Source organism: Schistocerca americana, unplaced genomic scaffold, assembly GCF_021461395.2.
Source record: "Schistocerca americana isolate TAMUIC-IGC-003095 unplaced genomic scaffold, iqSchAmer2.1 HiC_scaffold_16, whole genome shotgun sequence".
In the NCBI taxonomy this organism is placed as follows: domain Eukaryota; kingdom Metazoa; phylum Arthropoda; class Insecta; order Orthoptera; family Acrididae; genus Schistocerca; species Schistocerca americana.
Genome location: NW_025725687.1, coordinates 5,829,653 through 5,840,538, shown reverse-complemented (window position 1 = coordinate 5,840,538; position 10,886 = coordinate 5,829,653).

Genomic DNA, 10,886 nt, shown 5'->3' with positions numbered 1-10,886 from the left:
GAAATTGCATCCGAATTTAATACAAAAGGCACAATGCCGACTTAAGTACAGGTGGATTGACACTCTAACTTTCAATGATTTGAACCTCTCCTGTGAGTCCAGTTATAGATTCCGATGCTTCACTTTAGGTTTACTGTATCCCTCGGACCTTCTTATTGACGTTGAAACACAGAAATTGCTTCCAAATTTAATACAAATGGCACAATGCCCACTTAAGCACAAGAAGACTGACACTCTATGTTTCTCTGATTTAAACTTCTCCTGTGAGTCCAGTTTTAGATTCCGATGCTTCACTTCAGGTTTACTGTATACCCTGGACTTTCTTATTGACGATGAAGCACAGAAATTGCATCCGCATTCAATACAAATGGCACAATGCCGACTAATGTACAGGAGGACTGACAATCGAACTTTCTATGATTTGAACCTCTCCTGTGAGTCCAGTTTTAGATTGCAATGCTTCGCTTCATGTTTACTGTATACCCTGGACTTTCTTATTGACGATGAAGCACAGAAATTCCATCCGCATTCAATACGAATGGCACAATGCCGACTTAAGTACAAGAGGACTGACACTCTAACTTTCAAAGGTTTGAACCTCTCCTGTGAGTTGAGTTTTAGAATCCGATGCGTCACTTCAGGTTTACTGTATACCTTGGACCATCTTATTGACGTTGAAACGCAGAAATTGCATCCGAATATAATACAAAAGGCACAATGCCGACATAAGTACAAGAGGACTGACACTCTAACTTCCTATGATTTGAACCTCTCCTGTGAGTGCAGTTTTAGATACCGATGCTTCACTTCAGGTTTACTGTATACCTCGGACCTTCTTATTGACGATGAAACACAGAAATTGCATCCGAATTTAATACAAAAGGCACAATGCCAACGTAAGTGCAAGAGGACTGACAATTTTAACTTACTATGATTTGAACCTCACCTGTGAGTCCAGTTTTACATTCCGATGCTTCACTTCAGATTTACTGTATACCTTGACCTTCTTATTGACGACGAAACACAGAAATTGCATCCGAATTTAATACAAAAGGCACAATGACGACTTAAGTACAGGAGTACCTACACTATAACTTACTATGATTTAAACCTCTCCTGCGAGTACAGTTTTAGATTCCAATGCTGCACTTCAGGTTTACTGTATCCCTTGGACGTTCTTATTGACGATGAAACACAGCAATTGCATCCGAATTTAATACAAAAGGCACAATGCCGACTTAAGTACATAAGGACTGACACTCTAACTTTCTGTGATTTGAACCTCTCCTGTGAGTCCAGTTTTAGATTCCAATGCTTCACTTCAGGTTTACTGTATCCCTTGGACCTTCCTATTGACGATGAATCACAGAAATTGCATCCGAATTTAATACAAAAGGCACAATGCCGACATAAGTACAAGAGGACTGAAACTCTAACTTTCTATGATTTGAACCTCTCCTGTGAGTCCAGTTATAGATTCCGATGCTTCACTTCAGGTTTACTGTATCCCTTGGACTTTCGTATTGACGATGAAACACAGAGATTGCATCCGAATTTAATACAAAAGGCACAATGCCGACTTATGTACAAGAGGACTGACACTCTAACTTTCTATGATTTGAACCTCTCCTGTGAGTCCAGTTTTAGATTCCGATGCTTCACTTCAGGTGTACTGTATCCCTTGGACCTTCTTATTGACGATGAAACACGGAAACTGCATCCGAAATTAATACAATATGCACAATTCCGACTTAACTACAAGAGTACTGACACTCTAACTTTCTGTGATTTGAACCTCTCCTGTGAGTCCAGTTTTAGATTCCGATGCTTCACTTCAGGTTTACTGTATCCCTTGGACCTTCTTATTGACGATGAAACACAGAAAATGCATCCAAATTTAATACAAAAGCCACAATGCCAACTTAAGCGCAAGAGGACTGACACTCTAACTTTCTATGGTTTAAACCTCTCCTGTGAGTCCAGTTTTAGATTCCGATGCTTCACTTCTGGTTAACTGTATACCTTGGACCTTCTTCTTGACGATGAAACACAGAAATTGCATCCGAATTTAATACAAAAGGCACAATGCCGACATAAGTACAAGAGGACTGACACTCTAACTTCCTATGATTTGAACCTCTCCTGTGAGTCCAGTTTTAGATTGCGATGCTTCGCTTCAGGTTTACTGTATACCCTGGACTTTCTTATTGACGATGAAGCACAGAAATTGCATCCGCATTCAATACAAATGGCACAATGCCGACTTAAGTACAAGAGGACTGACACTCTAACTTTCAAATGTTTGAACCTCTCCTGTGAGTTGAGTTTTAGATTCCGATGCTTCACTTCTGGTTTACTGTATAACCTGGACCTTCTTATTGACGATGAAACACAGAAATTGCATCCGAATTTAATGCAAAAGGCACAATGCCGACTTAAGTATTGGAGGACTGACACTCTAAATTTCTATGATTTGAACTTCTCCTGTGAGTCCAGTTTTAGATTCCGATGCTTCACTTCAGGTTTACTGTATACCTTGGACCTTCTTATTGACGATGAAACACAGAAATTGCATCCGAATTAAATACAAAAGGCACAATGCCGACTTAAGTACAAGTGGACTGACACTCTAACTTTCAATGATTTGAACCTCTCCTGTGAGTCCTGTTTTAGACTCCGATGCTGCACTTCAGGTTTACTGTATCCCTTGGACGTTGTTATTGACGATGAAACACAGCAATTGCATCCGAATTTAATACAAAAGGCACAATGCCGACTTAAGTACATAAAGACTGACACTCTAACTTTCTGTGATTTGAACCTCTCCTGTGAGTCCAGTTTTAGATTCCAATGCTTCACTTCAGGTTTACTGTATCCCTTGGACCTTCCTATTGACGATGAAACACTGAAATTGCATCCGAATTTAATACAAAAGGCACAATGCCGACTTAAGTACAAGAGGACTGAAACTCTAACTTTCTATGATTTGAACCTCTCCTGTGAGTCCAGTTTTAGATTCCGATGCTTCACTTCAGGTTTACTGTATCCCTTGGACCTTCTTATTGACGATGAAACACAGAAGTTGCATCCGAATTTAATACAAAAGGCACAATGCCGCGTTAAGTACAAGAGGACTGACACTCCAACTTTTAATGATTTGAACCTCTCCTGTGAGCCCAGTTATAGATTCCGATGCTTCACTTTAGGTTTACTGTATCCCTCGGAACGTCTTATAGACGATGAATCACAGAAATTGCATCCAAATTTAATACAAAAGGCACAATGCCGGCTTAAGCACAATAAGACTGACACTCTAACTTTCTACAATTTGAACTTCTCCTGTGTGTCCAGTTTTAGATTCCGATGCCTCACTTCAGGTTTACTGTATACATTGGACCTTCTTATTGACGATGAAACACAGAAATTGCATCCGAATTTATTACAAAAGGCACAATGCAGACATAAGTACAAGAGGACTGACACTCTAACTTCCTATGATTTGAACCTCTCCTGTGAGTCCAGTTTTAGATTGCGATGCTTCGGTTCAGGTTTACTGTATACCCTGGACTTTCTTATTGACGATGAAGCACAGAAATTGCATCCGCATTTAATACAAATGGCACAATGCCGACTTAAGTACAAGAGGACTGACACTCTATCTTTCAAATGTTTGAACCTCTCCTGTGAGTTGAGTTTTAGATTCCGATGCTTCACTTCTGGTTTACTGTATCCCTCGGACCTTCTTATTCACGATGAAACACCGAAATTGCATCCAAATTTAATACAAATGGCACAATGCCCTCTTAAGCACAAGAAGACTGACACTCTATCTTTCTATGATTTGAACTTCTCCTGTGAGTCCAGTTTTAGATTCCGATGCTTCACTTCAGGTTTACTGTATACCTTGGTCCTTCTTATTGACGATGAAACACAGAAATTGCATCCGAATTAAATACAAAAGGCACAATGCCGACTTAAGTGCATGAGGACTGACACTCTAACTTACTATGTTTTGAACCTCACCTGTGAGTCCAGTTTTAGATTCCCATGCTTCACTTCACATTTACTGTATACCTTGGACCTTCTTATTGACGATGATACACAGAAATTGCATAAAAATTTAATACAAAAGGCACAATGCCGACTTAAGTACAGGAGTACTTACACTGCAACTTTCTATGATTTAAACCTCTCCTGCGAGTCTAGTTTTAGATTCCGATACTTCACTTCAGGTTTACTGTATCCCTTGGACCTTCCTATTGACGATGAAACACAGAAATCGCATCCGAATTTAATACAAAAGGCACAATGCCGACTTAAGTACAAGAGGACTGACACTCTAACTTTCTATGATTTGAACATCTCCTGTGAGTCCAGTTATAGATTCCGATGCTTCACTTCAGGTTTACTGTATCCCTTGGACCTTCTTATTGACGATTAAACACAGGAATTGCATCCGAATTTAATACAAAAGGGACAATGCCGACTTATGTACAAGTGGACTGACACTCTAACTATCCAAGATTTGAACCCCTCCTGTGAGTTGAGTTTTAGATTCCGATGCTTCACTTCAGGTTTACTGTATACCTTGGACCTTCTTGTTGACGATGAAAGACAGAAATTGCATCCGAATTTGATACAAAAGGCACAATGCCGACTTAAGTGCAAGAGGAATGACACTCTAACATTCTATGATATTAACCACTACTGTGAATCCAGTTTTAGATTCCGATGCTTCTCTTCAGGTTTACTGTATAGTGTGGACCTTCTTATTGACGATGAAACACAGAAATTGCATCCGAATTTAACACAAAAGGCACAATGCCGACTTATGTACAGGAGGACTGACAATCGAACTTTCTATGATTTGAACCTCTCATGTGAGTCCTGTTTTAGATTCCGATGCTTCACTTCAGGTTTACTGTATCCCTTGGACCTTCTTATTGACGATGAAACACAGAAGTTGCATCCGAATTTAATACAAAAGGCACAATGCCGCGTTAAGTACAAGAGGACTGACACTCTAACTTTTAATGATTTGAACCTCTCCTGTGAGTCCAGTTATAGATTCCGATGCTTCACTTTAGGTTTACTGTATCCCTCGGAACATCTTATTGACGATGAATCACAGAAATTGCATCCAAATTTAATACAAAAGGCACAATGCCGACTTGAGCACAATAAGACTGACACTCTAACTTTCTACAATTTGAACTTCTCCTGTGTGTCCAGTTTTAGATTCCGGTGCCTCACTTCAGTTTTACTGTATACATTGGACCTTCTTATTGACGATGAAACACAGAAATTGCATCCGCATTCAATACAAATGGCACAATGCCGACTTAAGTACAAGAGGACTGACACTCTATCTTTCAAATGTTTGAACCTCTCCTGTGAGTTGAGTTTTAGATTCCGATGCTTCACTTCTGGTTTACTGTATAACCTGGACCTTCTTATTGACGATGAAACACAGAAATTGCATCCGAATTTAATGCAAAAGGCACAATGCCGACTTAAGTATTAGAGGACTGACGCTCTAAATTTCTATGATTTAAACCTCTTCTGTTAGTCCAGTTGAAGGTACCGATGCTTCACTTCTGGTGTACTGTATACCTTGGACCTTCTTATTGACGATGAATCACAGAAATTGCATCCGAATTTAATACAAAAGGCACAATGCCGACTTAAGTACAAGTGGACTGACACTCTAACTTTCAATGATTTGAACCTCTCCTGTGAGTCCAGTTATAGATTTCGATGCTTCACTTTAGGTTTACTGTATCCCTCGGACCTTCTTATTCACGATGAAACACCGAAATTGCATCCAAATTTAATACAAATGGCACAATGCCCACTTAAGCACAAGAAGACTGACACTCTATCTTTCTATGATTTGAACTTCTCCTGTGAGTCCAGTTTTAGATTCCGATGCTTCACTTCAGGTTTACTGTATACCTTGGTCCTTCTTATTGACGATGAAACACAGAAATTGCATCCGAATTTAATGCAAAAGGCACAATGCCGACTTAAGTATTAGAGGACTGACGCTCTAAATTTCTATGATTTAAACCTCTTCTGTGAGTGCAGTTGAAGATACCGATGCTTCACTTCTGGTTTACTGTATACCTTGGACCTTCTTATTGACGATGAAACACAGAAATTGCATCCGAATTTAATACAAAATCACAATGCCGACTTAAGTACAAGTGGACAGACACTCTAACTTTCAATGATTTGAACCTCTCCTGTGAGTCCAGTTATAGATTTCGATGCTTCACTTTAGGTTTACTGTATCCCTCGGACCTTCTTATTCACGATGAAACACCGAAATTGCATCCAAATTTAATACAAATGGCACAATGCCCACTTAAGCACAAGAAGACTGACACTCTATCTTTCTATGATTTGAACTTCTCCTGTGAGTCCAGTTTTAGATTCCGATGCTTCACTTCAGGTTTACTGTATACCTTGGTCCTTCTTATTGACGATGAAACACAGAAATTGCATCCGAATTAAATACAAAAGGCACAATGCCGACTTAAGTGCATGAGGACTGACACTCTAACTTACTATGTTTTGAACCTCACCTGTGAGTCCAGTTTTAGATTCCCATGCTTCACTTCACATTTACTGTATACCTTGGACCTTCTTATTGACGATGATACACAGAAATTGCATAAAAATTTAATACAAAAGGCACAATGCCGACTTAAGTACAGGAGTACTTACACTGCAACTTTCTATGATTTAAACCTCTCCTGCGAGTCTAGTTTTAGATTCCGATACTTCACTTCAGGTTTACTGTATCCCTTGGACCTTCCTATTGACGATGAAACACAGAAATCGCATCCGAATTTAATACAAAAGGCACAATGCCGACTTAAGTACAAGAGGACTGACACTCTAACTTTCTATGATTTGAACATCTCCTGTGAGTCCTGTTATAGATTCCGATGCTTCACTTCAGGTTTACTGTATCCCTTGGACCTTCTTATTGACGATTAAACACAGGAATTGCATCCGAATTTAATACAAAAGGGACAATGCCGACTTATGTACAAGAGGACTGACACTCTAACTTTCAAATGTTTGAACCTCTCCTGTGAGTTGAGTTTTAGATTCCGATGCTTCACTTCTGGTTTACTGTATAACCTGGAAGTTCTTATTGACGATGAAACACAGAAATTGCATCCGAATTTAATGCAAAAGGCACAATGCCGACTTAAGTAATAGAGGACTGACACTCTAAATTTCTATGATTTAAACCTCTTCTGTGAGTCCAGTTGAAGATACCGATGCTTCACTTCAGGTTTACTGTATACCTTGGACCTTCTTATTGACGATGAAACACAGAAATTGCATCCAAATTTAATACAAATGGCACAATGCCCACTTAAGCACAAGAAGACTGACACTCTATCTTTCTATGATTTGAACTTCTCCTGTGAGTCCAGTTTTAGATTCCGATGCTTGACTTCAGGTTTACTGTATACCTTGGACCTTCCTATTGACGATGAAACACAGAAATTGCATCCGAATTTAATACAAAAGGCACAATGCCGACTTAAGTGCAAGAGGAATGACACTCTAACATTCTATGATTTTAACCACTACTGTGAATCCAGTTTTAGATTCCGATGCTTCTCTTCAGGTTTACTGTATAGTGTGGACCTTCTTATTGACGATGAAACACAGAAATTGCATCCGAATTTAACACAAAAGGCACAATGCCGACTTATGTACAGGAGGACTGACAATCGAACTTTCTACGATTTGAACCTCTCCTGTGAGTCCTGTTTTAGATTCCGATGCTTCACTTCAGGTTTACTGTATCCCTTGGACCTTCTTATTGACGATGAAACACAGAAGTTGCATCCGAATTTAATACAAAAGGCACAATGCCGCGTTAAGTACAAGAGGACTGACACTCTAACTTTTAATGATTTGAACCTCTCCTGTGAGTCCAGTTATAGATTCCGATGCTTCACTTTAGGTTTACTGTATCCCTCGGAACTTCTTATTGACGATGAATCACAGAAATTGCATCCAAATTTAATACAAAAGGCACAATGCCGACTTGAGCACAATAAGACTGACACTCTAACTTTCTACAATTTGAACTTCTCCTGTGTGTCCAGTTTTAGATTCCGGTGCCTCACTTCAGGTTTACTGTATACATTGGACCTTCTTATTGACGATGAAACACAGAAATTGCATCCGCATTGAATACAAATGGCACAATGCCGACTTAAGTACAAGAGGACTGACACTCTAACTTCCTATGATTTGAACCTCTCCAGTGAGTCCAGTTTTAGATTGCGATGCTTCACTTCAGGTTTACTGTATACCCTGGACTTTCTTATTGACGATGAAGCACAGTAATTGCATCCGCATTCAATACTAATGGCACAATGCCGACTTAAGTACAAGAGGACTGACACTCTAACTTTCAAAGGTTTGAACCTCTCCTGTGAGTTAAGTTTCAGATTCCGATGCTTCACTTCAGGTTTACCGTATACCCTGGACCTTCTTATTGACGATGAAACACAGAAATTGGATCCGCATTTAATGCAAAAAGCACAATGCCGACTTAAGTATTAGAGGACTGACACTATACATTTCTATGATTTAAACCTCTTCTGTGAGTCCAGTTTTAGATACCGAAGCTTCACTTCAGGTTTACTGTATCCCTTGGACCTTCTTATTGGCGATGAAACACAGAAATTGCATCCAAATTTAATACAAAAGGCACAATGCCGACTTAAGCACAAGAAGACTGACACTCTAACTTTCTTTGATTTGAAATTCTCCTGTGAGTCCAGTTTTAGATTCCGATTCTTCACTTCAGGTTTACTGTATACCTTGGACCTTCTTATTGACGATGAAACACAGAAATTGCATCCGAATATAATACAAAAGGCACAATGCCGACATAAGTACAAGAGGACTGACACTCTAACTTCCTATGATTTGAACCTCTCCTGTGAGTCCAGTTTTAGATTGCGATGCTTCGGTTCAGGTTTACTGTATACCATGGACATCCTTATTGACGATGAAGCACACAAATTGCATCCGCATTCAATACAAATGGCACAATGCCGACTTAAGTACAAGAGGACTGACACTCTAACTTTCAAAGGTTTGAACCTCTCCTGTGAGTTGAGTTTTAGATTCTGATGCTTCACTTCAGGTTTACTGTATACCCTGGACCTTCTTATTAACGATGAAACACAGAAATTGCATCCGAATTTAATACAAAAGGCACAATGCCGACTTAAGTAAAAGAGGACTGAAACTCTAACTTTCAATGATTTGAACCTCTCCTGTGAGTCCAGTTATAGATTCCGATGCTTCACTTCAGGTTTACTGTATTCCTTGGACCTTCTTATAGACGATGAAACACAGAGGTATCATCCGAATTTAATACAAAAGGCACAATGCCGACTTAAGTACAAGAGGACGGACACTCTAACTTTTAATGATTTGAACCTCTCCTGTGAGTCCAGTTATAGATTCCGATGCTTCACTTTAGGTTTACTGTATCCCTCGGAACTTCTTATTGACGATGAATCACAGAAATTGCATCCAAATTTAATACAAAAGCCACAATGCTGACTTAAGCACAAGAGGACTGACACTCTAACTTTCTATGATTTGAACCTCTCCTGTGAGTCCAGTTTTAGATTCCGATGCTTCACTTCTGGTTAACTGGATACCTTAAAAATTCTCGTTGACGATGAAATACAGAAATTGCATCCGAATTTAATACAAAAGGCACAATGCCGACTTAAGCACAAGAAGACTGACACTCTAACTTTCTATGATTTGAAATTCTCCTGTGAGTCCAGTTTTAGATTCCGATTCTTCACTTCAGGTTTACTGTATACCTTGGACCTTCTTATTGACGATGAAACACAGAAAGTGCATCCGAATATAATACAAAAGGCACAATGCCGACTTATGTATAAGAGGACTGACACTCTAACTTTCTATGATTAAAACCTCTCCTGTGAGTCCAGTTTTAGATTGCGATGCTTCGCTTCAGGTTTACTGTATACCCTGGACTTTCTTATTGACGATGAAGCACAGAAATTGCATCCGCATTCAATACGAATGGCACAATGCCGACTTAAGTACAAGAGGACTGACACTCTAACTTTCAAAGGTTTGAACCTCTCCTGTGAGTTGAGTTTTAGAATCCGATGCTTCACTTCAGGTTTACTGTATACCTTGGACCTTCTTATTGACGTTGAAACACAGAAATTGCATCCGAATATAATACAAAAGGCACAATGCCGACATAAGTACAAGAGGACTGACAATCTAACTTACTATGATTTGAACCTCACCTGTGAGTCCAGTTTTAGATTCCGATGCTTCACTTCAGATTTACTGTATACCTTGGACCTTCTTATTGACGACGAAACACAGAAATTGCATCCGAATTTAATACAAAAGGCACAATGACGACTTAAGTACAGGAGTACCTACACTATAACTTCCTATGATTTAAACCTCTCCTCCGAGTCCAGTTTTAGATTCCGATGGTGCACTCCAGGTTTACTGTATCCCTTGGACGTTCTTATTGACGATGAAACACAGCAATTGCATCCGAATTTAATACAAAAGGCACAATGCCGACTTAAGTACATAAGGACTGACACTCAAACTTTCTGTGATTTGAACCTCTCCTGTGAGTCCAGTTATAGATTCCGATGCTTCACTTCAGGTTTACTGTATCCCTTGGACTATCGTATTGACGATGAAACACAGAGATTGCATCCGAATTTAATACAAAAGGCACAATGCCGACTTAAGTACAAGAGGACTGACACTCTAACTTTCTGTGATTTGAACCTCTCCTGTGAGTCCAGTTTTAGATTCCG